We start from the raw sequence: 13,491 nt of genomic DNA, 5'->3' as shown, positions 1-13,491 counted from the left end.
AGCATCTTCTCCAGTGGGGTTAAGAGACGCAGGTCCATAAACCGTTCCTGGTACGAACAGAGGACATCAGGAAGTGCAGGAGTGATAAGACACTTTATTGGTTTTAATGGAATTGCATTCCCACCTCCAGCTTTTGGAGTCACTTTATCTGGCAGTAGCACAGCAGTATTGCTGACGGTGCAGTTCCACCCGCGGAAACCAATTTGTAGCTTCCCGTTTGCTGTGGCAGAGAAGCTCAAACTGGAAATAGCCCTTGCTGCAGAGATGCACCCCATAATGCTGGACTCGAGGGTTGTTAGCGAAGACAGTAAGATGAATGACTTCTGGCAGCTGTTTTCCACTGCAGTATCTGCACACTTGACCATCACTTCCCCATTGTTACCGATTTCTTGCTTGTACATGAAATTAATGCTTCAGTTTACCTCCTGGCTCCCTAAGCTTATTTTGCTTGGGTTTTACCAACAGATTGTGAAAACCAGTTCACAATCATTCAGCCAGACTGCTGGATTCTTATCTGCATCCTGTCTTTACCAATGCTGATGGGTACCAACCTGCTGCTGCTGACAGGAATCAGACCTCTTCTCATGGACTAGAAGGCAAGCAACGCTCTATCAGTCCCCAGATACGCAACACTGTGGGGGAAGGAATGATGGTTTAGTGTCATGCAGTGATCTTTCTTAAAAGCACAGCAGCATCGAGTTAACAGAGGCCTTGTGCTTTAATGGCTTTTTGAAATTGCAGGTCTTGCCAGGAAGGCTTCTTCCGAAATTTCTGCATGCAAAACCCCATGTACACAATCACTAGGCAGAATTTCTGAGATAAATTGGCAAGTAGGTATTCGCCTTATGTCGTTCCCGTTCTCCCTCTACTTGTAAGGAGGTGTGAAATGCACAGGGGTTTAGGTGCAGTAACGAAAAAGAGGTCGTTGGTGCCCTGTCCCCCAAATGCAGGGCTAGTATGGATATATGAAATACCATACATTTCTCAGGCTGTGGAACTGCTGGTCCTTTTCTTAGCAAGAGTCACCAAAGGAAAAGAAACACAGAATTCCGACTCAGTGTCTATTTTCTTCTGTTTCTTTTCAGTTCTCCTCTACCTTGTAGCCCAGAAACTTGTAGCTTTGGAGGAGAAACATTTCCCTTGCATTTGGCTCTTTTTCCAGAGGCAGGTCAGGCAGGTTCAGGCAGGTGCCAGTGTCGCGGAGCATGCAGCTCCTTCCACAACTCCTCCTTGCTAGCTGCTGCTGAAGCTGCTTTGTTGAAGCCGCTATCTCTCCTGCCAACCCAAAGGGCTTCTTTGAATCCACTTCCCTGCATCTTCACACCCACCTGGAATAACTAGCAACTCTCACGGTCAAGGGAGATCCTGCTGGGGTCCCTCGCAGGCCTGCAGCACAGCCTGGGTTGTTTCATGTCTCCTTGGAAGACTTGTAAAGGGAGAGAGCATCAGGCAGCAATGTTTGCTGATGTTGCGAAGCTCTTTAGAGCAATGTGCACGGAAGATGGCGGGGAGGGAGCCATGCTGCTCCAGCCACAACTGTTCAAGCAGCAGCCAATGCAACGCTGTTAAGCAGCGCTGTTTCAGTCCTCCATCCTTGGAGGCTTTCTAGACCCCACTGGAGGAACCCCCCAGCATCATGGACTGACATCCTCGCTGGAGCTGCCTGGCGCTGGAGGACGCAGGCCTGGGGCCTCCTGGTGACCTTTCCAACTTGAATGAACCTCTGAGACTGTGATTTCCCTGCTCGTTTTTTCCACCCTGCTTCCCCCCCACGCCCCTTGCATCCACCCACATCCCGCCCATTCATCCACCTTTGGTCCTTCTCAAGGAAGACCCTGTGCATGATGTTCAGGGTGCCTGTGAGACACCCGTGAATGGGCCTGCATGACTGAGGAGAACTGCTGTTCGTTTTCTTCCTGGTTTTCCTCCTCCTGTTCTTCTTCTCCCCGATCTTACTTTTCCTCCTCCCCCTTCCCCTTTCTCCACTTTAGTCTTCTCCTGGTCTTCCTCATCATCTTTTCGCTCCTCCTCCTCCTCTTCTTCCTGTCCCTCCTCCTCATCCCCCACTAAATCTAGTTTAAAGCTCTCTGTATAAATCTGGCCAGCCTGTAGCCTAAGTAGCAGTTACATACAGGAAGCAACCTGGATTTTTTTTTCCCCTCCCCTCAGCCCAGAGGATCCCACGTTGTTGTCCTCAGAGTCAAAGGCAGAGAGAAATCCACAGAAGAGCGGTGGCAAAACAGCGAGCACAGAGGCAGCTGCAGCCGAAAGCACCTGAGCCCGAGGACGGCAGGGAGCGTGCTGATGTGCAGACAGGTAGGATGCTGAAGGGGTGTCAGAGGCTGTTGGAAAGCCACAAATCCCCTCTTTTGTCTCAAAGAACTCGTGGTTGCTGGGGGGGAGGGGGCGGTGGTTGTAAAAGAAATCTGCCAGATGTGAGTTACCCTAGGTTTGCTTTCTTGCAGCGCTGGATGCACGGGGGAAATAGCTCCACCAAACGTGCATACAGGGATTACCAACACACAGGTTATATAGAATCAAAATATACATATTCATTATTTTTCCACAAACAGGCAGTCCTATGATAATCATTTCTTAGAATCCATTTCTATCTTCTCCTCCCTGTCACGCATGCTCAGTGATTTGAGTTGGTGGTCCTCAGGGGTCTTTGGTGGTCATCAGTGGTCGCACACCCATGTTCGCTGGATGACCCTCTTCTTGCGGGCATGCGCAGTGTCCTTGCTGTGGATGCACCTGTCCATAACGACTTACTTCATAAGATTAATATTCCCGAACCTATTGTCCAGTTGGGTAGGGACTGTACATGGAGCATAGCAGCATTGTACTTTGCCTTAAACCTAACCCTTAACCTATAACCCCTAACCCCAACCCTACCCCTAAACCCCTAACCCTAAACCATAACCGTAACCCTAATCCTAACCCCCTAACCCTAACCTTAAAGGTAACCCAAACCTTCAACTCTAAACCCTAACCCTAACACTAAACCTAAAACCTAACCCCTAACCCCAACTCTAACACTAACCCTAATCCTAACCCCTAACTCTAACCCTAAACCTAAACCTCACCCTAAACATAATCCTAACAGTAACACATAACCCTAACCCAAACCCCTAACCCTAACCCCTAACCCTAAACCCCTAAACCTAACACTAACACCAAACCCTAATCCTAACCCTTACCCTAACCCTAAGCCCCTAACCCTGACCCTAGCCCTAACCCTACGCCTAACCCTAACCCAAACCCCCTAACCCTGACCCTAACTCTAGTCCTAACCCTAAGCCTAAGCCTAACCCTAACCCTCAACCCTAACCCTAAACCCAACTCTAACCCTAACCCCTAAGCATAACACTTTCCCTAACTCCTTACCCTAACCCTAACCCTAAGCCCTAACACCTACCCCAAACCCTGACACTAACACTTATCTCTAACTGTATCCTTAGCCCTAATCCCAACCCAAATGATGCTAACACTAACCCTAATGCTAAACCCAAATCCTAAACATAAACCTAACCCTAACAATAATCCTAAACCTAATCTATTCCAGGAATCTGCTGGAGTGTTTTGGGCTTCTCTGGAGATAGCTCAGTTGTCAGGTAGCAGCCCCAGACTCCTCTAAGGTTGCTAGCCAAGGTGTTTTGTCGGTGTTGGAGGCAGGTCCAAGCCCAGCAGCTCCTTCGGAGTCCACTCAGGCAGCTCTTACATGGGATGGCATCTCCTTTAGAGTGTGGAATTTTGCCAGTAGGAGACCCAGAGTCCTCCAAGGAATCCACCCAAGGAGTTTGATGAGTGTTGGAGACAGGTCCATATTCCATACCTTCCTGGTAGTCCTTTCAGGCAGCTTTGGAGGGCTTTGGCCTTCCCTGGAGGTGGCTGAATTTCCTGGGTAGCAGCCGCCGACTCCTCCTCAGTAGTTATGTGAAAAGTTTTCTCCATGTAGGACTGAGGGGCACTGCCAGGTAGGTCCCCAGGTCTGCCTCCCAGGCACCTCCAGGATTGTCTTGCTCTGTCATGTCACTGGTGTCCTGAGGAGCTGATAGGCCAGGAGCATGGCCCCTGGCTTCGGCAGCTCCTGCTGCTGTGTCTACTGTCAGCATTTTGTCCATACTGGAGGCAGGTCCAGGTCCCTCTATCTCCCCGGGACCTCTTCCAGGAGTCTGCTGCAGTGTTTTGGGCTCCTCTGCAGATGGCTGAATTGTCAGGTAGCAGCCCCAGACTCCTCTGAGGTTGCTAAGCCAAGGCTATTTTGTCTGTCTTGGAGGCTGGCCCAAGACCAGTAGCTCCCCAGGACCCTAAATCTAACTCCTAAACCTACCCATAACCCTAACCCTAAGACTAATCTAAACCAAACCCTAACCCTAACCCTAACTCTAAACTTAACCCTTTACCAAATCCTAACCTTAAGATTAACCCTAAATCCTAACTGTACCTCTAATCCTAATACGAACCCTAAACCTAATCCTACCCTAGCCCTAACCCTAACCCTTACCCTTGCGTAACCCTAGCCTTAATCCTAACGCTATCCCTAACCTAACCCTAACCATATCCCTAACCTTAACCATAACCCTAACCCTAATCTAACACTTCCCCTAATCCTATCACTTTACACTAAATTTTACGCTAAATGTAAACCTGACAGTAAACCTAACCTAATCTTAACACTAACGCTAAACTAAAGCTAAACCTAAACATTACTCTAACCCTACCCCTAACCTTAACTTCTACGACTAACCCTAACCCTTAACCTATCCCTAAACCTAACCTAAACCTAAGCCTAACCCCTAACACTAACCCTACCCCTAACCCTAATTCTAAACTTAATCCTTATCCTAACCCTAACCCTAAACCTAGCCTTAACCCTAATCCTAACCCTAAATTTAAACTAACACTAACCCTAACCCCTCACCCTAACACTAACCTTAATCTAGCCCTAACTCGAACCCTAATGCCTAAACCTAACACCTAAACCAAGCCTATCCCTAACCCTAATCCCTAACTTGAAATCTTACTGTACCTCTAACCCTAATTCTAACTCTAAGCCTAAACCTAAACCTAACCCTTACCCTTATGTAAGTCTATCCCTAACCCTAATCGTAACCCTAACCCTAATCCCTAACCCTAACGCTAACTCTAACCAAATCCTAACCTAACCCTAATGCTAATACTAAACCTCACCCTAACCCTAATCTAAATTTAGCCCTAACCCTAACCCAAACCCTAAATCTAGCCCCAACCTAACCCTAACTCTAGCGCTAATCCTAACCCTAACATTAAACCTAACCCCTAAACCTCACCCTAACCTTAATCCTAAATTAACCCTAACCCTAAACCAAACTCCTAAATCTAACCATAAAACTAAAACTAACCCTAACACTAATCTAAACCAAAACCTAACACTAACCCTAAACCCTGTCTCGAACCTAACCCTAACACCTAAACCTAACCCTTAGCCTAATCATAATCCTAAACCTAACCTTAAACCAAACCCTAATCCTAATCCAATCCCAACCAAACCCCCTAACACTATACCTAACCTTAACCCTAACGCTAACCCTAATCCCTAACCATAACCATACCCCTAACCCTAATTCTAATCCTGAAACTAACCCTAACCCTTACCCTTATCCTAATGCTAACACTAACCCCTTCCTGTAACCCTAACCTTAACCCCAAGCTACCTCTAACCCTAATCCTAATGTTAACCCCTAAACCTACAACTAACCCTAACCATGATCCTAACTCTAACCATGACCTAAACACTAACCCTAACCCCTAATCCTGACCCTGATCCTAAACCTAGACCTAATCCTAACTCTACCCCCACCCTAACCTCTACCACCAACCCTAACCCTATACCTAAACCAAACCTAGCCCTAAGCCTTACCCCAACCCTAAGCTAACACTAACAATACTCCGAACCCTAATTCTAACCTAACCCTAGCTCTAACCCTAATGCTAAACCTAACCCTTAGCCTTACCCTAACCCTAAACCTAAACCTAATCCTAACCCTAATCCTAAATTTAATCTAACCCTAACCCCAAACCTAACCCCTAAACCTAACCCCTAACCCAATCCTAACCCTAAACCTATGCCAAGTATAACCCTAACCCCTAACCCTAAACCTAACCCTAATCAAATCCTAACCCTTACCCAAATCCTAACCTAAACCTAACACTTATTCTAACCTAATACTTACCCTAAACCTAACCCTAAACTTAACTGTAACCCTAATCCTAACACTATACTAAACCTGACCCTAACCCTAACCTCAATCCTAAATTAAACCTAACTCCTATCCCTAAATGCTAAAACTAATCACTAACATTAACCCTAACACCTTACCCTAACCCTAATGACCCTAACCTAATAATAACTCTAATCCTAACCCTAACCTAAATCTAAACGTAACCCAAACCCTTAAACTAAGCCTAAACTAAACCAAAACCCTAAACCTAACCACTAACCTTAACACTAACCCTAGCAGTAAACTTAACTCTAAACCTAACCCTAACCTCAACACTAATCCCTAGCCCTAATTCTAACCCTTATTGCAAACCTAACGCCTAACCCTAACCCTAACAATAATCCTAAAATACCCCTAACTCTAACCCCTAAGCCTGACCCTAACCATAACCCCTAACCCAAACCCCAACCCTAAAGCTAAACCTAACTATAACCATAACCATAACGAAAACCACAAACCCTAAGCCTAAACCTAAACTAAATGTAATCCTAACTCAAAACCTAACCCCAAAATTAAACCTAACCCCTAACCCTAAACCTAATCCTAACTTAACCCTAACATTAACCTAACCTTGACCATAAACCCCAACCCTTACCCTAACCCTAATTATAACCCTAAGCCTAACACCTAACCCTAACCCTAAGCCTAAGCCCTATCCATAACCCTAACCCTAATGACACTAATCCTAACCCCTAACCCAAAACCCAACCCTAACCCTAACTCTAACCTAAACCCTAAACCCAAACCCTAACCCTAATGCTAATCCCTAACCCTAACCAAACCCCAGCCCTTACCCTAAACATAATGCTAACTCTAACCCCTAATGCAAACCCTAATCCTAACCCTAACTCCTAACCCTACACTAAATCCAAACCTAACCCTAACCCTTATCCTAACCCCTAACCATAATGCTAACTCCTAACTCTAACTCTAACCCTTAACCCGAACCCCAACACTAAATCCAACCCTAAACCTAACCCTATCCCTAACCCTAATTCTAAACTCTAACCCTAACACTAACCCTAACTGTAATGACACTAACCCTAACCCCTAACCCTGCCCTTAACTCCCATCCCTAGCCCTAAACTAAACATAACCCTAACCCAAACCATAAGCATACCCTGAACCTTAACCCCTAACCCTATCCCTAAAACTAACTCCTAAACCTAACCCCTAATCCTAATAATAAACCTAACCCTAACACCTCTTACCCTAAACACTAACCCTAACACCAAAACCTAACCCCTAACCCTAACCTTACCATAACCCTAACAGTAACCCGAACCCTAACAATAACCCAAACCTCAACCCCTAAAACTAACCCTAACCCTAAACTAACACTAACCCTAACCCTAACACCTAAACATAGCCCTAACCCTAGGCCTAAACCCTGACTCCTAACCATAACCCTAAACCTACCCCAAACCCTAACCATAACCCTAACCCCTAACCCTAACACCTAACCCTAAACCCTAACACTAACCCAACCATAACCCTAACCTAAACCCTAACCCTAATCCCAATCCCAAATCTTTATCACTAACCATAACCCCTAACCCTAACCCTAATCTTAAACCTACCCTAACCTATAACATTAATGCTAAACCTAACCCTAAGCGTACCCTAATCCTAACCCTAAACCTAACCCTAACCCTATCCCCTAATCGAAACCCTAACCCCAAATTTAACACTAATCTCAACCTCAAACCTTATCCTAACCCATAACCCTAAACCTAACACTAACCCTTAACCCTAACCCCTAACATTAATACTAACCCTAACCCTACCCTAACTCTAACCTTAACCATAACACTATCCCCTAACCCAAATCCTAAAACCTAACACCTATCCCTAACACTAAACCCTATCATAAACCTAAACTTACCCCTACCCCTAACCATAAACCCTAACCCTAATCATTACCCTAACCTAATCCTCGCCCTATCCATAACACCTAACCCTAACCCCAAACCTAACCTCAACCCTAAACCCTAAACATAAACATAACCCTAACACTAACCCTTACCCCAGTCCCTAACACTAAGCCTAACCCCAACCCTAACCATTAACCCAAACCCTAATCCCTAGCACTCACCCTAACCCTAAACACTAAACCTATACACTAACCCTAAAATCTAACCCTAAATCTAGCCCTAAACAAAACCCCTAACCCTAACCCCTAACCCTAACTGCTAACCTAACCCTAAACCATAAGGCTAACCCCAAAGCATAAACCTAGCCCCTAACCCTAACTTTAACCTAACTTTAACCCTAACAATAAGCCTAAACCTAAACCCTAAAACTGACCCTAACACTAGCCCCTAACCAGAACCCCTAACCCTAAGCCTAAAATTAAACCCTAACCCTAACCCCAACCCTAACCCCTAAACATAACCCTAACCCTAACACTAAACGTTACCTTAAACCCTAACAGTAACCCTAACACCTAACCCTAACCATGAACCCGAACCCTAACCCCTTACATTAATGCTAACCCTAACCCTACCCTATACCTAACCTTAACCCTAAACCTAAGCCTAACCTTAACCCCTAACCCTAACCCGTAACCCTAAACCTAACCCTAATCCAAAACCTAACCATAACCCAAACCCTAACCCCTAACCCTTAACCTAACCCTACCACTAACCCTACCACCTAACCCCTAATCCCTATCACTAAACCTAACCCTACCCCTTACTCTTACCCTAAACCTAACACAAACCTAACCCTAAACCTTACCCTAACCCTACCCATAACCCCTAACCCTAACTAGACCCTGATTCTAACCCTAACTGTAATCCTAAACACTGACCCTAACCATAACTCTTACCATAACCCTAACCTATAACATTAATGCTAACCCTAACCCCTATCCTTAACCCTAAACCTAACCTAACTCTGACCCTAACCCAAATCTCAAATCTCTTAACCCTAATCCTAACCTAACCCTAACACTAACCCTGACTTCTAACCACTAACCCTAACCCTTATCTTAACCCCATCCCAACCCTAAGACTAACCCTAAGGCCAACCCTAACCCCTAACCCTAAACTAACACTAACCCTAACCCCTAACACTAACTGCTAACATTAATGCTGACCCTAACCTGTAACACTAAAACCGAACCCTAACCCTAACCCCAACCCCTGACCCTAACCCTAACCATAACCCCTAACCCTAACCATAACCCGTAACCCTAATTCCTAACACTAAGTAAACCCTGACCCTAACAGTAAGCCTAAACACTGACCCTAACCCTAACCCTTACCATAACCCTAACCCCTATCCCTAACCACTAACCTAACCCTAATCCTAACCATAACCCTAACCCAAACCCCTAATCCTAACCCTAACTTAATCCTAACCCATACCCCTAAACTTAACCCCTAACCCTAATCCTAACCCTAACCTAACACTAACCCCTAACCATAACCCTAAACCTAACACTAACCCCTAACCCTAGACTTAACCCCTATCACCCCAACCCTAACTCTTACCCTAACCCTCAAGCTAACATAAACCTAACCCTAAAAGTTACCCCACCCCTAATCCAAACCCTAACTCCTAACCCTAACTGTAACCCTAAACACTGACCCTAACCATAACCCTTACCATAACTCAAATCCGTATCCCTAACCCTAACCCAAACCTCTAACCCTAATCCTAACCTAACCCTAACTTCTAACCTCTAACCCTAACCCCTAAACCTAACCTTAATGACCCTTATGACCCTAACCGTGACCCTAATCCTAACCCTACACTGAACAGTAACCCAAACCCCAGACCCCAACGACCCTGACTCTAACCTGTAGCTTAACCCAAACCCCACACTGAACCGCTGAGGGAGGTTTCAGGCCAGGCACCCCTTTTGGGGCTGGCACTTTTCCCCTGCGATCAGGGGCTGGACGTTTACAGTCTGGAGGCTGGGACACCGGTTGAAGAGAAGAAGGATTGTAAGGCAATGCTTGGACCCCTTCCGCAGCTAGGCGAGTCCGCAGCCCCAGTGTCAGTGGGGCTGTGCGAAGGCCTGTCACGGTTTTATTCCAGCCGGCCGCTGAGCACCACGCAGCCGCTCGCTCACACCCCCCCCATCGGGCTGGGGGAGAGAATTGGAAGAGTCAAAGTGAGAAAACTCATGGGCTGAGATAAAGACAGTTTAATAGGTAAAGCAAAAGCCGCGCGCACAAGCAAAGTAAAACAAGGAATTCATTCACCACTTCCCATGGGCAGGCAGGTGTTCAGCCATCTCCAGGAAAGCAGGGCTCTGTCACACATAACGGTTACTTGGGAAAACAAACGCCATTGCTCCGAACGCCGCTGCCCCCCCTCTTCCTCAAGCTCCTTATACACTGAGCATGACGTCATATGGTACGGAATATCCCTTTGGTCAGTTTGGGTCAAGCTGTCCTGTCTGTGTCCCCTCCCAACTTGTGCACCCCCAGCCATCCCGCTGGCAGGGCAGTGCGAGAAGCAGAAAAGGCCTTGGCTCTGTGTAAGCACTGCTCAACAATAGGACCATAGAACAAAAACATCTCTATATTATTAACGCTGTTTCCAGCACAAATCCAAAACATTGCTCTATACTAGCTACTATGAAGAAAATTAACCCTCTCAGCTGAAACCAGGACAGGGCCGCTGAGGAAGGTTTCAGTCCAGGCACCGCTTTCAGGTCTGGCCCCTTTCACCTGGGAGCAGGGGCTGGACATTTTCAGTTTGGAGGCTGGATGCTGGTCAATGGTGGGAGGGACAGTCAACTTTGGGGTTTTTTGTGCCCTTCAGAGCGCTCCTGCGTTACTCTTTGCAGTTTAGGATGTCTTCATTCAGCTCCCGGCTCCCCGATAACATCTGTACTTTGTCAAAGTCCCCTTCAGAGTTCTGAGGCTTTTTTGATCTGTCGGGCCCCTTCAGGACTCTTTCGCTCCCTTTGCCGAGCTCTTGCGAGACATCCCCTACACCCCGGAGCCCTGTTTTAGCTTGGGAAGGCAATTTGCACCCCTCTTTTCCCCTCAGAACCCCTCCTGAGCCTGCACCTGTTACCCCAATCCTCTCATCCGTTCCACACATTTCCATTCGGTCCCCCAAGGACATCTCCGCTTTGTTCAACTCCCTTTTGAGCTCATCACGGCCCTGAGACTTCTTCAGTCTCACCAGTCCTTTGGGACCTCTCTAACCCACATGCACACATCATCTCCCTAGAAATGATGCATAACTATAGCATTTTTGGGTTTTTTACAGTAAATTAAAGCACATAATTTTCAATATTGCTATTGCATTTAACAAACTGCTTTCCTACATAATTTAGGATGACATTTATCTTTTCCTCTCTACGCCCCAGAAAAATTAAGTTTAATTACCCACCTGTTGCTGATGCAATAGATGTAGCTGAGGTAAAAGAGCAGGTATCATCATTTCCAGTAAGGATCGCTTTCTCCATTCAGCACTTTGCAGAGCACAAACTCCAGGCAGATCAGAAAACGCACGGTACCTCCTCCGGTCGCCTTCAAGCCTCGTGGTGGTCGGCCCCACCCCTTGCCCAGAGGATGGTGGGCAGGATGGTGGGCAGGATGGTGGGCAGGGCCCGGGGTCTATGAGCCACAGCTCTGGGCCAGGGAGCTCATTCTGCTCCTGGGCTTCTCTGGTGTTGGTGCTCTGCTGTGCCTTCAGTCAGTGGCAGCTTTTGAGTTGGTTCAGCTGTTGGTTTTGATGTTTAGGGAAGCAGAGGTATCTGAGGTAAGAGCTTCAGGAATAGTTGAGGTTAAGCAGGATATAGCAAAGAAAACACACTTGTATGCAGCTTTAGGGGTTTTTCCAAGTTAATAACTTTGTGTTGAGTGTTCAGGAGCTTGCAAGATGATTCAATAGTATGTAATTTTTTTTTATTCTAGGTTCATTATATTTTACTTCAATTCCTGGCTTTATTGGAGATGGAACCTCAGGGTTTTTTCACCAGTTTTGCTGTTTATGGTGTAAGTTTCTGATGTCATCTCTTTTGATAGGACTGATAGTGAGATCATCTAGCAGGGTTTAGGGTGAACACCTTATATGCATCTGTTGATGGAGTTTTAGTATTTCTTAGGAAAGCAGCAAGGACATAAGGTATAGCATCTTTCAGGGTACAGGACAGCTCATTGCCTTTCCTGGTTGCTGATGGAGTACCACGTTGGTCCTAGAACCTCCCCAGCTTGCGACAGGCCCCTCATGGATTATAAGCATCAGGACTTCACTTATTTTGTGGGCCTGTAGCAGAGCCCAGACTTTGCAGGAAATTGGAAGAGAGAAGCTGCCTGCAGAACGCAGAGCACGGCTCAGAAGAGCAGCTGACACGGGGTTTGAGGGGTACAAATACAGGAAAGGGGCCATCAGGAGGAGTGGGGTTGCTTCCCTGAGAGTTCAGGAGAAGAGAAGGGGTTTCTAAAGTTTTGGGACTGGGGGATGGTTGGGAACGGGAGGAGGGTTCATCAGCCTTTCTCAGGTCAGCTTTGCAGTTGGATTTGCATCTCGGTGAGGTCTGTTCTGTTTTAGTCTTCCTGCAGATGACAGAAGGTACGACGGTCCTGAGAGATGCAGCATAAACCATCCCCGTTCCTCTGCATCAGAATACACGGGGCTCAATGTCAGAAGAGTCTCATCTTGTAAAGCAAGGAGTACATCAAAATATACCCTCCTGAACTCTCTGCGCCTTTTACTTTCTTCATTTCCTGACTTAATTTTTGCATCCATCCCTTCACTGGCCATCTGGATTTCACAGTTACTTAGAGACATGGACTAGGTGATTGTCTCCAGCGCAGGGTCGAGTGACTGTATTTGCTGGCATTTCTTGGAGAGGAGGATGTGTATATATGTGCTTGTAAAAAAAAAAAAAAAAAAAAAAAATCTCCAGCTAGGGATCTGTCTTTTATTGTGATCCCAACACACAAGCTTTATTATTTTCCAGTTTTGACTTTTTCCTTAAGTGTGTGATGAGGTTTGCTCTAGTGCTGGTCATGGCAGTTAGGTTTTCTTGTTCTTGCTTATCTATTGTGTTTTTAGCACCAGTTTCTGTAGTCGTAAGGTGCCCATTTCTGATCTTTGAGTCACCATGTCGCAAGCATTGCACTTTTTCTATTGGCTGACCACCTCTGTAATTCCCTAAGGGGCTTTGTAGGTAGGGAGGTAGTTTGTGTCACTTGTCACCCAAGCCTCAGTGCAGCAACCTGTAAATGGCAGAGGTGGCGAGGAGCAGCTGAGG

At 46.3% G+C, this 13,491-nt stretch overlaps 1 protein-coding gene across 2 annotated transcripts in view; it reads right to left on the bottom strand.

Annotated features, from left to right (window-relative positions):
- The window catches only part of VDAC3 (voltage dependent anion channel 3), a 107,797-nt gene that overhangs the window by 39,087 nt on the left and 55,219 nt on the right, over positions 1 to 13,491 (bottom strand). The gene's annotated exons all lie outside the window — the stretch shown is intronic.

The sequence above is a fragment of the Balearica regulorum genome, chromosome 27 (genome assembly GCF_011004875.1).
Source record: "Balearica regulorum gibbericeps isolate bBalReg1 chromosome 27, bBalReg1.pri, whole genome shotgun sequence".
In the NCBI taxonomy this organism is placed as follows: domain Eukaryota; kingdom Metazoa; phylum Chordata; class Aves; order Gruiformes; family Gruidae; genus Balearica; species Balearica regulorum.
Note: the sequence above shows the minus strand (reverse complement) of the source record. Positions and strands in the feature narration are given on the sequence as shown.